The sequence below is a fragment of the Salmo salar genome, chromosome 19 (genome assembly GCF_965601325.2).
Source record: "Salmo salar chromosome 19, fSalSal1, whole genome shotgun sequence".
Lineage (NCBI taxonomy): Eukaryota > Metazoa > Chordata > Actinopteri > Salmoniformes > Salmonidae > Salmo > Salmo salar.
This window is the reverse complement of record NC_138309.1, coordinates 81,808,183-81,827,529: the sequence shown is the minus strand read 5'-3', so window position 1 is coordinate 81,827,529 and position 19,347 is coordinate 81,808,183. Positions and strand designations below refer to the sequence as shown.

General features: G+C 44.9%; 1 protein-coding gene across 8 annotated transcripts in view; it reads left to right on the top strand.

The window, feature by feature from the left end:
* LOC106579667 (uncharacterized) overlaps window positions 1-19,347 on the top strand; it is a 136,749-nt gene that overhangs the window by 79,859 nt on the left and 37,543 nt on the right. The window lies entirely within an intron of this gene.

The following is a 19,347-nucleotide window of genomic DNA, read 5'->3' as shown; positions in this document are numbered from 1 at the left end:
TTACAGCTGTAATCGCTCCTAAAGGTGATTCTTGACTCAGGGGTGTGAATATTTATGTAAATTAGATCTTTTCAGCGACTAGCTGATGTGACGTGTTGATGAGAGCAAGGCGCTCAGGTGTGGGTTCAGGGCCTGGGGTTATAAATAAGGCTTCTGACACAGCCCCCGTAGAGACAGACAAATCTATCCACAGCAGGGCTGCTCTGCTGTCCACTGGCCCTCAGCAGCATTGCAAAGCACAGCGAGGCTTTGATTTCTCTCTTCCTCTGAGAGAGAGTGTGTGTGTGTGTGTGTGTGTGTGTGTGTGTGTGTGTGTGTGTGTGTGTGTGTGTGTGTGTGTGTGTGTGTGTGTGTGTGTGTGTGTATGATGTGTTTTTGAGCTCCCCACTGTCTTAAGGGAACTTGGTCTCCACACTCCAACACAGTGTGACAGACAATTGTTGTTTTCTGTGAACTAGACAATGATATGTGAATAATGAAATCCTTGTGGGCTTGTATTGGCTATCTAAGGCTTGTATTGGCTATCTAAGGCTTGCATTGGCTATCTAAGGCTTGCATTGGCTATCCAAGGCTTGCATTGGCTATCTAAGGCTTGCATTGGCTATCTAAGGCTTGCATTGGCTATCTAAGGCTTGCATTGGCTATCTAAGGCTTGCATTGGCTATCAAAGGCTTGCATTGGCTATCTAAGGCTTGTATTGGCTATCTAAGGCTTGAAAAAGCAACATGAGAGTGTTTATGAATGGCAGACTAATAGATACATGGCAGACTTGAATTAATATGGAATGATGTAACATTGTATAACTGCAGAAATATGAATGTAGTGAAAATGGTAGGAAAGGTCAGATTGCTGACAGTTCCAATGGTAGACAGTTCCAGTGGTAGATAGGGCCCGTGGTACACAGGTACAGTTACAGTGGTAGACAGTTACAGTGGTAGACAGTTAGTGGTAGACAGTTACGGTTACAGTGGTAGACAGGTACAGTTACAGTGGTAGACAGGTACAGTTACAGTGGTAGACAGTTACAGTGGTAGATAGGGCCCGTGGTAGACAGGTACAGTTACAGTGGTAGACAGGTACAGTTACAGTGGTAGACAGTTACAGTGGTAGACAGGTACAGTTACAGTGGTAGACAGTTACAGTTACAGTGGTAGACGGGTACAGTTACAGTGGTAGATAGGGCCCGTGGTAGACAGGTACAGTTACAGTGGTAGACAGTTACAGTGGTAGACAGTTACAGTTACAGTTGTAGACAGGTACAGTTACAGTGGTAGATAGGGCCCGTGGTAGACAGGTACAGTTACAGTGGTAGACAGGTACAGTTACAGTGGTAGACAGTTACAGTGGTAGACAGGTACAGTTACAGTGGTAGACAGTTACAGTTGCAGTGGTAGACAGTTACAGTGGCAGACAGTTATAGTGGTAGACAGTTCAATTTCCAGTGGTAGACAGTTACAGTGTTAGACAGTTCAATTTCCAATGGTAGACACTTACAGTGGTAGACAGTTACAGTGGGAGACAGTTGCAGTTACAGTGGTAGACAGTTACAGTGGTAGACAGTTACAGTGGTAGACAGTTACAGTGTTAAACAGTTCAATTTCCAGTGATAGACAATTACAGTTGCAGTGGTACACAGTTCCAGTGGTACAGTTACAGTGTTAGACAGTTCAATTTCCAGTGGTAGACAGTTACAGTGGTACACAGTTACAGTTGCAGTGATAGACAGTTACAGTGGTAGACAGTTACAGTTGCAGTGGTAGACAGTTACAGTGGCAGACAGTTATAGTGGTAGACAGTTCAATTTCCAGTGGTAGACAGTTACAGTGGTAGACAGTTACAGTTACAGTGTTAGACAGTTCAATTTCCAGTGGTAGACAGTTACCATGGTATACAGTTACATTGGTAGATAGTTAGTTAGTGGAAGACAGTTCCAGTAATAGACAGTTACAGTGGTAGACTGTTACAGTGGTAGACTGTTACAGTGGTAGACAGTTACAATGATACAGTTACAGTAGTAGACAGTTACAGTAGTAGACAGTTACAGTGGTAGACCGTTACAGTGGTAGACCGTTACAGTGGTAGACAGTTACAATGATACAGTTACAGTGGTAGACAGTTACAGTGGTAGACAGTTACAGTGGTAGACAGTTGCAGTAGTAGACAGTTACAGTACTAGACAGTTACAGTGATAGACAGTCACAGTGGTAGACAGTTACAGTGGTAGACAGTTACAATAGTAGTCAGTTACAGTAGTAGACAGTTAGTGATAGACAGTTACAGTAGTAGACAGTTACAGTTACAGTGATAGACAGTTACAGCAGTAGACAGTTACGGAAGTAGACCGTTACAGTAGTAGACAGTTACAGTGATAGACAGTTACAGTAATAGACAGTTACAGTTACAGTGATAGACAGTTACAGCAGTAGACAGTTACGGAAGTAGACCGTTACAGTAGTAGACAGTTACAGTGATAGACAGTTACAGTAATAGACAGTTACAGTAGTAGACAGTTGCAGTGGTAGACAGTAGTAGTGGTAGACAGTTACAGAGGTAGACAGTTACAGTGATAGACAGTTACAGTGGTAGACAGTTACAGTTACAGTTGTAGACAGGTACAGTTACAGTGGTAGATAGGGCCCGTGGTAGACAGGTACAGTTACAGTGGTAGACAGGTACAGTTACAGTGGTAGACAGTTACAGTGGTAGACAGGTACAGTTACAGTGGTAGACAGTTACAGTTGCAGTGGTAGACAGTTACAGTGGCAGACAGTTATAGTGGTAGACAATTCAATTTCCAGTGGTAGACAGTTACAGTGTTAGACAGTTCAATTTCCAATGGTAGACAGTTACAGTGGTAGACAGTTACAGTGGTAGACAGTTGCAGTTACAGTGGTAGACAGTTACAGTGGTAGACAGTTACAGTGGTAGACAGTTACAGTGTTAAACAGTTCAATTTCCAGTGATAGACAATTACAGTTGCAGTGGTACACAGTTCCAGTGGTACAGTTACAGTGTTAGACAGTTCAATTTCCAGTGGTAGACAGTTACAGTGGTACACAGTTACAGTTGCAGTGGTAGACAGTTACAGTGGTAGACAGTTATAGTGGTAGACAGTTACAGTGGCAGACAGTTACAGTGGTAGACAGTTACAGTGGTAGACAGTTACAGTGGTAGACAGTTACAGTTACAGTGTTAGACAGTTCAATTTCCAGTGGTAGACAGTTACCATGGTAGACAGTTACATTGGTAGATAGTTAGTTAGTGGAAGACAGTTCCAGTAATAGACAGTTACAGTGGTAGACTGTTACAGTGGTAGACTGTTACAGTGGTAGACAGTTACAATGATACAGTTACAGTAGTAGACAGTTACAGTAGTAGACAGTTACAGTGGTAGACCGTTACAGTGGTAGACCGTTACAGTGGTAGACAGTTACAATGATACAGTTACAGTGGTAGACAGTTACAGTGGTAGACAGTTGCAGTAGTAGACAGTTACAGTACTAGACAGTTACAGTGATAGACAGTCACAGTGGTAGACAGTTACAGTGGTAGACAGTTACAATAGTAGTCAGTTACAGTAGTAGACAGTTAGTGATAGACAGTTACAGTAGTAGACAGTTACAGTTACAGTGATAGACAGTTACAGCAGTAGACAGTTACGGAAGTAGACCGTTACAGTAGTAGACAGTTACAGTGATAGACAGTTACAGTAATAGACAGTTACAGTTACAGTGATAGACAGTTACAGCAGTAGACAGTTACGGAAGTAGACCGTTACAGTAGTAGACAGTTACAGGGATAGACAGTTACAGTAATAGACAGTTACAGTGGTAGACAGTTGCAGTGGTAGACAGTTACAGTGATAGACAGTTACAGTAGTAGACCATTTCAGTAGTAGATAGTTACAGTGATAGACAGTTACATTAGTAGACAGTTACAGTGGTAGACAGTTACATTAGTAGACAGTTACAGTGATTTACAGTTACAGTGATTTACAGTTACAGTGGTAGACAGTTACAGTATTAGACAGTTACAGTATTAGACAGTTACATTAGTAGACAGTTACAGTGGTAGACAGTTACATTAGTAGACAGTTACAGTGGTAGACAGTTACAGTTACAGTGATAGACAGTTACAGTGGTAGACAGTTACAGTATTAGACAGTTACATTAGTAGACAGTTACAGTGCTAGACAGTTACAGTGCTAGACAGTTACATTAGTAGACAGTTACAGTGGTGGACAGTTACATTGGTAGACAGTTACAGTGATAAACAGTTACAGTGATAAACAGTTACAGTGATAGACAGTTACAGTGGTAGACAGTTACAGTGGTAGACAGTTACAGTTACTGTGATAGACAGTTACAGTGGTAGATATTTACAGTTGTAGATAGTTACAGTGATCGACAGTTACAGTAGTAGACAGTTACAGTGGTAGACAGTTACAGTGATAGGCAGTTACAGTGATAGGCAGTTACAGTGCTAGACCGTTACAGTTACAGTGATAGACAGTTACATTAGTAGACAGTTACACTTACAGTGATAGACAGTTACAGTGGTGGACAGTTAGTTGCATACAGTTACATTGGTAGACAGTTACAGTGAGAGACAGTTACAGTAATAGACAGTTACAGTTGCAGTGGTAGACAGTTACAGTGGCAGACAGTTATAGTGGTAGACAGTTCAATTTCCAGTGGTAGACAGTTACAGTGGTAGACAGTTACAGTTACAGTGTTAGACAGTTCAATTTCCAGTGGTAGACAGTTACCATGGTATACAGTTACATTGGTAGATAGTTAGTTAGTGGAAGACAGTTCCAGTAATAGACAGTTACAGTGGTAGACTGTTACAGTGGTAGACTGTTACAGTGGTAGACAGTTACAATGATACAGTTACAGTAGTAGACAGTTACAGTAGTAGACAGTTACAGTGGTAGACCGTTACAGTGGTAGACCGTTACAGTGGTAGACAGTTACAATGATACAGTTACAGTGGTAGACAGTTACAGTGGTAGACAGTTACAGTGGTAGACAGTTGCAGTAGTAGACAGTTACAGTACTAGACAGTTACAGTGATAGACAGTCACAGTGGTAGACAGTTACAGTGGTAGACAGTTACAATAGTAGTCAGTTACAGTAGTAGACAGTTAGTGATAGACAGTTACAGTAGTAGACAGTTACAGTTACAGTGATAGACAGTTACAGCAGTAGACAGTTACGGAAGTAGACCGTTACAGTAGTAGACAGTTACAGTGATAGACAGTTACAGTAATAGACAGTTACAGTTACAGTGATAGACAGTTACAGCAGTAGACAGTTACGGAAGTAGACCGTTACAGTAGTAGACAGTTACAGTGATAGACAGTTACAGTAATAGACAGTTACAGTAGTAGACAGTTGCAGTGGTAGACAGTAGTAGTGGTAGACAGTTACAGAGGTAGACAGTTACAGTGATAGACAGTTACAGTGGTAGACAGTTACAGTTACAGTTGTAGACAGGTACAGTTACAGTGGTAGATAGGGCCCGTGGTAGACAGGTACAGTTACAGTGGTAGACAGGTACAGTTACAGTGGTAGACAGTTACAGTGGTAGACAGGTACAGTTACAGTGGTAGACAGTTACAGTTGCAGTGGTAGACAGTTACAGTGGCAGACAGTTATAGTGGTAGACAATTCAATTTCCAGTGGTAGACAGTTACAGTGTTAGACAGTTCAATTTCCAATGGTAGACAGTTACAGTGGTAGACAGTTACAGTGGTAGACAGTTGCAGTTACAGTGGTAGACAGTTACAGTGGTAGACAGTTACAGTGGTAGACAGTTACAGTGTTAAACAGTTCAATTTCCAGTGATAGACAATTACAGTTGCAGTGGTACACAGTTCCAGTGGTACAGTTACAGTGTTAGACAGTTCAATTTCCAGTGGTAGACAGTTACAGTGGTACACAGTTACAGTTGCAGTGGTAGACAGTTACAGTGGTAGACAGTTATAGTGGTAGACAGTTATAGTGGTAGACAGTTACAGTGGCAGACAGTTACAGTGGTAGACAGTTACAGTGGTAGACAGTTACAGTGGTAGACAGTTACAGTTACAGTGTTAGACAGTTCAATTTCCAGTGGTAGACAGTTACCATGGTAGACAGTTACATTGGTAGATAGTTAGTTAGTGGAAGACAGTTCCAGTAATAGACAGTTACAGTGGTAGACTGTTACAGTGGTAGACTGTTACAGTGGTAGACAGTTACAATGATACAGTTACAGTAGTAGACAGTTACAGTAGTAGACAGTTACAGTGGTAGACCGTTACAGTGGTAGACCGTTACAGTGGTAGACAGTTACAATGATACAGTTACAGTGGTAGACAGTTACAGTGGTAGACAGTTACAGTGGTAGACAGTTGCAGTAGTAGACAGTTACAGTACTAGACAGTTACAGTGATAGACAGTCACAGTGGTAGACAGTTACAGTGGTAGACAGTTACAATAGTAGTCAGTTACAGTAGTAGACAGTTAGTGATAGACAGTTACAGTAGTAGACAGTTACAGTTACAGTGATAGACAGTTACAGCAGTAGACAGTTACGGAAGTAGACCGTTACAGTAGTAGACAGTTACAGTGATAGACAGTTACAGTAATAGACAGTTACAGTTACAGTGATAGACAGTTACAGCAGTAGACAGTTACGGAAGTAGACCGTTACAGTAGTAGACAGTTACAGGGATAGACAGTTACAGTAATAGACAGTTACAGTGGTAGACAGTTGCAGTGGTAGACAGTTACAGTGATAGACAGTTACAGTAGTAGACCATTTCAGTAGTAGATAGTTACAGTGATAGACAGTTACATTAGTAGACAGTTACAGTGGTAGACAGTTACATTAGTAGACAGTTACAGTGATTTACAGTTACAGTGATTTACAGTTACAGTGGTAGACAGTTACAGTATTAGACAGTTACAGTATTAGACAGTTACATTAGTAGACAGTTACAGTGGTAGACAGTTACATTAGTAGACAGTTACAGTGGTAGACAGTTACAGTTACAGTGATAGACAGTTACAGTGGTAGACAGTTACAGTATTAGACAGTTACATTAGTAGACAGTTACAGTGCTAGACAGTTACAGTGCTAGACAGTTACATTAGTAGACAGTTACAGTGGTGGACAGTTACATTGGTAGACAGTTACAGTGATAAACAGTTACAGTGATAAACAGTTACAGTGATAGACAGTTACAGTGGTAGACAGTTACAGTGGTAGACAGTTACAGTTACTGTGATAGACAGTTACAGTGGTAGATATTTACAGTTGTAGATAGTTACAGTGATCGACAGTTACAGTAGTAGACAGTTACAGTGGTAGACAGTTACAGTGATAGGCAGTTACAGTGATAGGCAGTTACAGTGCTAGACCGTTACAGTTACAGTGATAGACAGTTACATTAGTAGACAGTTACACTTACAGTGATAGACAGTTACAGTGGTGGACAGTTAGTTGCATACAGTTACATTGGTAGACAGTTACAGTGAGAGACAGTTACAGTAATAGACAGTTACAGTAGTAGACAGTTGCAGTGATAGACAGTTGCAATGGTAGACAGTTACAGAAGTAGACAGTTACAGTTATAGACAGTTACAGTGATAGACAGTGACAGTAGTAGACAGTTACAGTAATAGACAGTTACAGTGGTAGACAGTTACAGTGATAGACAGTTACAGTGGTAGACAGTTACAGTATTAGACAGTTACAGTATTAGACAGTTACATTAGTAGACAGTTACAGTGGTAGACAGTTACAGTATTAGACAGTTACAGTGATAAACAGTTACAGTGATAAACAGTTACAGTGGTAGACAGTTACAGTTACCGTAGTAGACAGTTACACTGGTAGACAGTTACACTGGTAGACAGTTACAGTGCTAGACAGTTACATTAGTAGACAGTTACAGTGGTAGGCAGTTACAGTGGTAGACAGTTACATTGGTAGACAGTTACAGTGGTAGACAGTTACAGTGGTGGACAGTTACATTGGTAGACAGTTACAGTAATAAACAGTTACAGTGATAAACAGTTACAGTGATAGACGGTTACAGTGGTAGACAGTTACAGTTACTGTGATAGACAGTTACAGTGGTAGATATTTACAGTTGTAGATAGTTACAGTGATCGACAGTTACAGTAGTAGACAGTTACAGTGGTAGACAGTTACAGTGATAGGCAGTTACAGTGATAGGCAGTTACAGTGCTAGACAGTTACAGTGCTAGACCGTTACAGTTACAGTGATAGACAGTTACATTAGTAGACAGTTACACTTACAGTGATAGACAGTTACAGTGGTGGACAGTTAGTTGCATACAGTTACATTGGTAGACAGTTACAGTGAGAGACAGTTACAGTAATAGACAGTTACAGTAGTAGACAGTTGCAGTGATAGACAGTTGCAATGGTAGACAGTTACAGAAGTAGACAGTTACAGTTATAGACAGTTACAGTGATAGACAGTGACAGTAGTAGACAGTTACAGTAATAGACAGTTACAGTGGTAGACAGTTACAGTGATAGACAGTTACAGTGGTAGACAGTTACAGTATTAGACAGTTACAGTATTAGACAGTTACATTAGTAGACAGTTACAGTGGTAGACAGTTACAGTATTAGACAGTTACAGTGATAAACAGTTACAGTGATAAACAGTTACAGTGGTAGACAGTTACAGTTACCGTAGTAGACAGTTACACTGGTAGACAGTTACACTGGTAGACAGTTACAGTGCTAGACAGTTACATTAGTAGACAGTTACAGTGGTAGGCAGTTACAGTGGTAGACAGTTACATTGGTAGACAGTTACAGTGGTAGACAGTTACAGTGGTGGACAGTTACATTGGTAGACAGTTACAGTAATAAACAGTTACAGTGATAAACAGTTACAGTGATAGACGGTTACAGTGGTAGACAGTTACAGTGGTAGACAGTTACAGTGGTAGAGAGTTACAGTTACTGTGATAGACAGTTACAGTGGTAGACATTTACAGTTGTAGATAGTTACAGTGATCGACAGTTACAGTAGTAGACAGTTACAGTAGTAGACAGTTACAGTGATAGACAGTTACAGTGATAGACGGTTACAGTGGGACACGGTTACAGTGATAGACAGTTACAGTGGGAGACAGTTACAGTGGGAGACAGTTACAGTGGGAGACAGTTACAGTAGTAGACAGTTACAGTAGTAGACAGGTACAGTGGGAGACCGTTACAGTGATAGACAGTTACAGTGATAGACAGTTCTACATGCACCTTTGGTGAGGGGTGAGGGTCTGGCTAGTTGCCATGGTGACTGAGCAGCAATTTATGTTGTCATGGGGATGGCGACAGATACTGAGAAAGTAGGCTGAGGCTAAAAGCTCTTTATCAGTGACACACACACACACACACACACACACACACACACACACACACACACACACACACACACACACACACACACACACACCAACTCACAGAAATATCACACTAACTCACAAACAGGTCACAGCACAAATACATGCATGAATATAATGTTATTTTTTCACATGCAACCTCATTGGAGAGAAACTAATCATGTACACAGAAACAACAATGCAAAATGGGGGTCACTGTAGCTATATTACAGCACCAGCCACTCTGTATCAGTCTAAAAGGGGTATCACGCTGGAAGAACTGTATATTACAGCACCAGCCACTCTGTATCAGTCTAAAAGGGTTGCCATGCTGGAAGAACTGTATATTACAGCACCAGCCACTCTGTATCAGTCTAAAAGGGTTGCCATGCTGGAAGAACTGTATATTACAGCACCAGCCACTCTGTATCAGTCTAAAAGGGGTGTCACGCTGGGAGAACTGTATATTACAGCACCAGAGCCAGCCACTCTGTATCAGTCTAAAAGGGGTGTCACGCTGGAAGAACTGTATATTACAGCACCAGCCACTCTGTATCAGTCTAAAAGGGGTGTCACGCTGGAAGAACTGTATATTACAGCACCAGCCACTCTGTATCAGTCTAAAAGGGGTATCACGCTGGAAGAACTGTATATTACAGCACCAGCCACTCTGTATCAGTCTAAAAGGGGTATCACGCTGGAAGAACTGTATATTACAGCACCAGCCACTCTGTATCAGTCTAAAAGGGTTGCCACGCTGGAAGAACTGTATATTACAGCACCAGCCACTCTGTATCAGTCTAAAAGGGGTGTCACGCTGGGAGAACTGTATATTACAGCACCAGCCACTATGTATCAGTCTAAAAGGGGTATCACGCTGGAAGAACTGTATATTACAGCACCAGCCACTCTGTATCAGTCTAAAAGGGGTGTCACGCTGGAAGAACTGTATATTACAGCACCAGCCACTCTGTATCAGTCTAAAAGGGGTGCCATGCTGGAAGAACTGTATATTACAGCACCAGCCACTCTGTATCAGTCTAAAAGGGGTGTCACGCTGGGAGAACTGTATATTACAGCACCAGCCACTCTGTATCAGTCTAAAAGGGGTGTCACGCTGGAAGAACTGTATATTACAGCACCAGCCACCCTGTATCAGTCTAAAAGGGATGTCACGCTGGAAGAACTGTATATTACAGCACCAGCCACTCTGTATCAGTCTAAAAGGGGTGTCACGCTGGAAGAACTGTATATTACAGCACCAGCCACTCTGTATCAGTCTCTTAATTATGCAAAACATGTAAATTAAGCAGCCCTGGACATGTTTCTGTTTCTATAACGGGCTCTGGGATCGGGTGATTTCCAAAACCGGTGGGCGGCTGTCTGCATGGGGAATGAGAAAGGGAGCTAGCTGTCTGCCGTCAACAAATAATATAATCTCTACCCAGACAGGGCAAAGGAGAGCAGCTCTACCCTTCCACTCACTCCCCTGACACAGACCTGACATGATGGAATCAACATGTCTACATTGGAGCATCCAAACCTGTGGCTAACACTGTTTGATTTACAGGAGACATTCTATAATTCATTTTAGATTCCGTAACTGGAACAACCGACAGTGTTTTACTTTGAGCTTGTCCTGGTACCAGTTTCTTCTCATTGCAATAAATTGTTCATTCTTGCCCTCTCGTACTGTATTTGAAGGTTGAATAGAGCTGATGTGGTGCTGGTTAAAGGAGAAATTAGTGGGGGTTTTTCTTCTTAGTGCAATGGTTCACGCTATATGCTCATCTCTCGTCCGCTGTATTTAAATGGCAGTGGTTTTACTATGGTGCTGGATTACGGAGGGATATTATTGAGAAATGTCTCATCACTTTAGGGTCAATGGCTTGACAACCACGTGCTGCCACAACATGGCAAACCAAATAAAATGCCCAATCAATCTCCTCATAAACCTAAGCCTCAAAATGCAGCCATCTACTAAGATGTCTTATCGATTGGACATGGACTCATGAATACATATATTATCCTCCAAAAATCATCCCACTTGATTTAGCGTCCATATTTATTCAAATTAAGGGAATTTGGGGAGCTTGTTGGATGGATCAGTGACCGTGTGTGCCCAGAATGGGAATGACTGTGAAGTCGGCAGAGCGGATTGGCCAATCGACAGCACATCCATAATGAATAGAAATGGATGAGAGTTCCGAGCACATCTGCTACAACAGGGCTAAAACGGTGGGGCGGTTTATGGATGTTTCGACTTTACCACAAAAGACAGACAAGATTGAAAATATATTTCAAGTTAACTGGATAGCCGGGAGGTAACTGCACAGCTCGTCAGGGTCTCCCGTTATCCTGGCGTGCCTTGGCGTTTCCCATCAGCTCTGTGTTGATGGGAAAGATGGTGATGGTGAAACGGATCTCAGACCATTTACAACACTGTAGTAGGGGCACCAGTTGATGCTGCAGGACCATTACAATGGCAATGTGCCGATACAGAAGGCAGTATTTCCAGTAGGTGGAAATAATACAGATCTTAATGTGTACACCCAGAGCCAAGTATTTCAAATCGAAATGTATGTCTCTACGTGCACCTATACTGTATGTCAATGTTCAGAAATAGACCCTGAGGAGAGATTAAAACTTTCCATTGAATACAAGGCAGTAGCCAGCTGAAGCATCAACTACATAAACCCTTTCAGTATCCATTCATGGTAAGCAATCAAAGCACTTTGTCATGTTATTTTTAACAACACACTATTTTAAGCAGTCTGTCTTGTCGTGGTTCCATCTGTCACCAGAGGGCGGCAGAGACCGTCCTAGAGACATTAACGACACTCAGGTGTGTCCAATTTACTCATTATGATTTCCCTGTTATAAGACGTGTTCTCTGTTGTCCTTGGCAGAAGCTTGAATTGTGTGTGTGTGTGTGTGTGTGTGTGTGTGTGTGTGTGTGTGTGTGTGTGTGTGTGTGTGTGTGTGTGTGTGTGTGTGTGTGTGTGTGTGTGTGTGTGTGTGTGTGTGTGTGTGTGTGTGTGTGTGTGTGTGTGTGTGTGTGTGTGTGCGGTCGTTTCCTGAGTGAGTGTTCAAGACTTAGTGTATGTTGTTTTTTCAAGTGTACTGCGATCCTGTAGCTATCGTTTCTCAGTAAAGTATTATGTTATCCTTAAACACTGATTCCTCATCTAGTGTCTTCTCTGCACCTGGGTCCAACCTTACCACGTCACAGCAAGCTTCTGCACAAACATGGGCCCAGCAGAGATCACCCAGATCAAAAATGTTGTAACCCACCAAGGAGCACTGCTGGGGCGGCAGCAAGAACAACTCTCCCAAATATCAGAGACCCTCCGGGCACTTACCGACTCCCTCCACCACAGTCCAACCTCAACCCAGGAGGAGCCAATGTCCAAGTTTCATCACCCAGTGCTACAGACGTTGCCGTAGTTACTCCAGGGAGCCTGCACCGGGAACCCAAGATCCCAGCCCCTGAGCGGTATGACAGCCACCCGGGAGGATGCAAGGGATCCCTCACTCAGTGTTCTCAGGTGTTCGAGCTACAGTCTTCCTTGTTCCAAACAAATCGGGCCATGATCGCCTACATCATCTCTCTACTCTCGGGCAAGGCCCTGGCATGGGCAACGGCGGTGTGGGAACAGCAGCCACCATCCTGCAGCTCCATATTGGACTTCATTGCCGAGCTACGATGAGTCTTCGACCACCCAGTCGGCGGACGATAAGCGGCCAGTCGACTGTTCAACATCCGCCAAGGGGCCAGACCAGTGGCTGACTTCGCCATTGAGTTCCGCACCCTTGCCACCGAGAGTGGGTGGAATACTGAGGCCCTGGTCACCGCTTTCCACCAGGGTTTGTCTAACTCCATCAAGGATTAACTGGCCTCTCGGGAACTGGGAAAGGACCTTGAGACCCTGATAACGCTGGCAATCAGGATTGACAACTGCCTCCAAGAACGCGTGAGACAGCGCCTTTATGACACCACCCCAGTATCCCGGTTTCCTGAGCATCCTGAGCATCCCAAGCCCCCCTGAACCCAGCACTGAGGAGCCCATGCAGCTGGGACGCACACATCTGAGCCTACAGGTGAGTGACAGGCGCATGCGCGAAGGCTGCTGCCTCTACTGCGGAGGTCTCGGCCATCTCCGTGCTACATGCCCAGAGCTGATGGGAAACGCCAGGGCTCGCCAGGACAAGGAGAGACCCTGACGAGCTGTGCAGTTACCTCCCGGCTACCCAGTCACCGTCTGTTACTACCCGCAACCCTCCACTGGGACAACCGTCAGCACCAGATTCAAGCCTTCATGGACTCCAGGGCTGTAGATAATTTCATTGATCATCCCTCTGCAGATTCAAGCCCTCGATGGATGGCACATTGGCTCCGGTCAAGTGGAATATCAGACCAAGCCCATTCTACTGCAGGTTGGGGGGAACCACTCAGAGACTCTTAGATTTCTTATGATCACTGCTCCCGTGAACCCCCTTACCCTAGGTTACCCCTGGCTAGCACTACATAACCCACTATTCTCCTGGTCCACGGGACACCTACAAGACTGGGGTAAGGACTGCCAGACTAAGTGTCTAAGACCCCCACCAAGAGCCTCGCCGTGTCCTCCTGCATCCATTTAAGACAAAGACTTCTCCGCTCTTCCTCCCGAATACTTCAACCTCTGGGAGGCCTTCAGTAAGAAGCAAGCTGCCACCCTTCCCCCCCATCGTCCATACGACTGTGCCTTAGAACTTCTACCTGGCTCCACACCTCCCCGAGGCCGTCTGTACTCCCTCTCGACCCCTGAAGCAGCAGACATGGACAATTACATCCGGGAGTTGCTGGATGCTGGTTTCATTCGCACCTCTACATCCCCAGCTGGTGCAGGCTTCTTCTTCGTGGGTAAGAAGGATGGAGGCCTATGTCCTTGCATCGATTACAGAGGGCTGAACCCTCTACCTCTGATGTCCGTCGCCTTGGAGTTGGCCCAAGGGGCCCAATTCTTCACCAAACTGGACCTCCACAACGCTTACAATCTGGTGCGAATCAGGGAGGGAGATGAGTGAAAAACTGCCTGTAACACCCCTAGTGGTCATTATGAATATTTAGTCATACCTTTCAGATTATCGAACTCACCAGCAGTCTTTCAAGCATTGGTCAATGACACTCTTAGCGCTACGTTGAATCGGTTCCACTTTGTTTACCTCGACGACATCCTGGTCTTCTCCTTCCGGAACACATACTGCAAGTCCTGAGACGCCTCCTGCAGAGCCAACTATATGTCAAGATAGAGAAGTGTGAGTTCCACGTATCCCAAGATTCCTGGGTCACATTATCTCTACCACAGGCATCCAAATGAACCCGTAAAGGTTGAGGCAGTTTCCGACTGACCCCGTCCCACCTCACTCAAGCAGGTCCAGCGGTTCCTCGGGTTTGCCAATTTTTACAGGCGTTTTATACGCAACTTTGGTGCGGTGGCAGCGCCTCTCACGGTCCTAACCCAGAAGTCCCAGACCTGTTTTTGCTGGACTCCCGAGGCTGACAGGGCATTCATGGAGTTCAAGGGACATTTCACCTCTGGACGCATCCTTGTTCATCCTGATCCTACTCGTCCCTGTGTGGTAGAGGTGGACGCCTCGGACACCGGAGCAGGGGTGGTCCTTTCACAGCGGAACGAGGACAAGAAACTGCACCCATGCGCCTTTCTCTCCAAGCGGTTCTCGCCACCGGGACGCAACTACAATGTAGGCAACTGGGAGCTCTTGGCAGTTAAGTGGGCCTTTGAGGGGTGGAGACACTGGTTGGAGGGGGAACATCATCCTTTCGTGATCTGGACAGACCATAAGAACTTGGTCTCCATTCAGGAAGCCAAGAGGTCGAATGCTCACCAGGCTAGGTGGTCTCTGTTTTTTAACAGGTTCGATTTCACACTAGCCAATCTCCCGGGATCCAAGAATCAGAAAGCAGACGACCTGTCCCGCCAACGCAATGTCTCTAACGAGGAGAGGGACTCCGAACCCATTATCCCCAGCTCCCGCATTGTGGCCCCTCTGATATGGATTATTGAGACCACGGTCCGACAAGCCCAGACCCGAGAACCTGACCCTGGCAAGGGACCCACTAACAGACTTTATGTTCCGCGATCAGCCCATTCCTGGGGTCTACAATGGGGACCCTCCTCTAAATTAACTGGGCATCTAGGGGTTAATCGGACACGAGTTCCTGAGGTGGAAATTCTGGTGGCCCAACATGATGGAGGATGTGAGATCCTTTGTTGCGGCCTGTTCCATCTGTGCACAAAGCAAGTCCTCACGACAGCGACGGGCTGGGTTGCTCCAACCTCTGCCCCTCCCCAGCCGGCCCTGGTCCCACCTGTCCGTAGACTTTAACACAGGGTTACCTCCATCCCAAGGGCTTACCACTATCCTGGTGGTCGTTGATCGGTTCTCCAAGGCAGCCCATTTCATTGCCTTACCCAAGTTGCCCTCAGCGAAGGAAACCGCTGATCTCATGATTACCCATGTTTTTCAAATACATAGACTTCCCCAGGACATTATCTCGGATCATGGCCCCCAGTTCGTCACACGTTATTGGAAAGCCTTCTGCTCCCTGTTGCGAGCGTCGGTTAGTCTCTCCTCGGGATTCCACCCACAGTCGAATGGGCAAACGGAGCGGGACAACCAGGAGCTGGAGAAGTTCCTCCGCTGTTTCGTCTCCACCCAGGCCAGCAACTGGAGCAAGTTCCTCTTCTGGGCGGAGTATGCTCACAACACACTGCCGAACTCCACCACTGGACTATCGCCGTTTGTTGGTCATCTGGTCTCTTCTCTGCACCTGGGTCCAACCTTACCACGTCACATGTCTGGTAATGTGTGCCATCATGTCTGGAAACGGAGAAGTCTCAAACACAATGTACACAAAGCAGGACTCTCTCCCCCGGATTTTGAGGCTGGTGTGATGTAGCGCACTGATCCGAGTCAGGCAAGTAGTTCATGGTGGAAGTGGAGGATCTGAGGCTTGAACGATATGGCCACAGTGTGTGACTTTCACATTCCACAGCACCACGTTTTCAGCTTGATCAAACTCAATCTTCTCCTTCTGTTTGGGTCAGGGAGACTGTGGTGCTCTGCTCCCTGTGTTCCTGTTCAGCCTAAAACTAAGCTATTTACAGCTGAAATGTTCTGGAGGCTAGTCTATCAGCATGTCACAGACATTGCTGGATTAACAGACTTGCATATGCATTAGCAGCAGAGACTGTAGCAGACTGACTGATTAATTGAAGATATCATTGACTTGAGCAGTGTGATCCTTAGCTCATAGCCCAGCAGATAATATTTATTTTATTGAGAACATATTCTTATTTACTAGGACGGCCTAATATGCGGAATATTTGAATATGCTCCCAGTTGATTTTGCCCCCCCTTACTTCCCTCTTGCCTTCCCACCACTCTCCCTCTCAACTCTCTCTTCCCTCCCTCTTGCCCTCCAACCTCTCTCCCTTCATCTCGCCCTCCCACCCCTCTCGCCCTCCCTCTCGCCCTCCCCTTCCCCCCTCACACCATCTCACCTCCCTCCCCTTCCACCCTCTCACCTCTCTCGCTCTCTCTCCCCTTCCCTCCTTTATTTTTAGCTCAATCAGTACACCCCTCCCCTTTCCCCCTGCTGTCACACCCCATTGTTTCCTTGGTATCCCCCTCTCCCCATATCTTCCACTGGCTCTCTGTGTTGCCGAGACGACTCTTCCCCCCCCCCACACTTGTTTGCCGCCCCGTGGCAAGGATTCTGTTGCCATGGAAACGGGAGGCAATTGCTTTGGAGACATTGGGAAGAGGGGGATACCAAGGAAACAATGGGGTGTGACAGCAGGGGGAAAGGGGGAGGGGTGTATTGATTGAGCTAAAAATAAAACAACTAAAGACTGGCTCTCTTTCTCTCCCCCCTCACTTTTTTTTCTCCTGTCTTCTGATCTGGCTCTCTTTCTCTCCCCCCTCACTTTTTTTTCTCCTGTCTTCTGATCTGGCTCTCTTTCTCTCCCCCCTCACTTTTTTTTCTCCTGTCTTCTGATCTGGCTTTCTTTCTCTCCCCCTCACTTACTTTCTCTCTTCTGATTTCTCCCTCCACACCTTTCTTCCCTTTCTTTTTCTCTCTCAGAAGTGAATGCATTAATAACACTGACTCCCATGTAGTCTGTCTCTCTCTCTCTCTCTCTCTCTCTGTCTCTCTCTGTCTCTGTCTGTCTCTCGCTCTCTGTCTCTCTCTGTCTCTGTCTCTCGCGCTCTCTCTCTCTCTCTCTCTCTCTCTCTCTCTCTCTCTTATTTACAGCTGTAGCCTCTCACTGTTCAAAGAGGCTGTAAAGCTCACATTTTAAGTATTGCACCTCTGTGTATAACAGTCCTTCTGAATATTGTACCAGGGAGTGTTTGCTAGTTTAAAAGCTTGACCGATTGGCCTATTTGCATACTCCGTAGGGCACCGGGTTTGATAAACACCCTTTTTTAGTCTCATCAGTTCTCTTAGTTAATGGCCACCTATCCAACCTCTCTGCAGCATACTCAGTATATACAGTAGTTCACTGGTGAAAGACGACAAGGCTCCGGTGCATAGGGTGGCCATTGTTGGTATGAAACATTGCAGGGTATGTCATTGATATGATTAATCTGGAAATACTTGATTAATTTCTATGCTTCCGTTTTCACATCACAATGACTTCTATGGTTAGAGATGAAGCTGAGACAAACATGTGCAACAGGAGGTGAGATGTGATTTGATTTAACACCAATCACTTTTTCTCCAAATGTCCACTGCTAAATGAAATGATGGAATGGTTTGCTTTACTTAATGTTTTCTTTTCTCCGTCCTTGTTATTGGTCGATTGGACACGATGCCTCAGTAGCGCAGCAGGATTATGTAAGTTGGCCTTTTTGTGTGTGTGCGTGCGTGCGTGTGTACGTCCAGCCACACACCCAGCCGGGCCAGGCAGAGTGAGGTCATCACTGGAGAGGGGGCGCTCTGTGTCCCTGTCCCTGAGGGGCTCGGATGTCACGCCTTTGGGAAAGAGAGGGCTGCGATATGGCAGGGTCGACATGGCGTGAGTCAGCAGAGTTGACATGGCCCAGATATCCACATTACTATTCCACTGTGTCTGCTGAGCATACTCCACAATACTATACTATACTCCACCATACTATACTCCACTATACCATACTTTACTCCACAATACCACACTACTGCACTATACTATACTACACCATACTATACAATACTGTACTCCACCATACTATACTCCTCTATACCCTACTGTACTTTACTCCACAATACCACACTACTCCACCACACTATACTCCACTATACTCTACCATACAATACTGTACTCCACAATACTACACCACACTATACTGTACTATACTATACTATATTATACTCCACAATACTACACCACACAATGCTAATACTCCACCCCACAATACTGCACTATACAATACTACAATATGCTGTACTCCACAATACTGTACTCCACAATAGTACACTATACAATACTCTACTATACTAATGTATACCAGGCTCAGCTGTTGATGCACTCAGGTACAGGACACCACTAGACACCACACAGTGAGCAACTCTGATGTGATCATGAATGGTTGACAATGCTTGTTGTTCAAACAAATTGATGAATCATGCAAAGTACTGTATCCAAAAACAGTCTTGTTTGAACAGGGTCACGCTGGGCTTAATGCCAAAGAATGTTCTTTGTCTTGTCGTGGTCCTTGTCCTTGTCATGGTTCATACTGACAGTTTTCCAGTCAGAACTGTCATTTTGTCTGTAACTGTCACTCTGTGGCGCTACTGACCTAACCTTAACCGACTGGTATCAAATGTTTACGGGTATACAAACACATACTGGTATGTGTTAAACCAGGAAGTGGACTGAGGTTG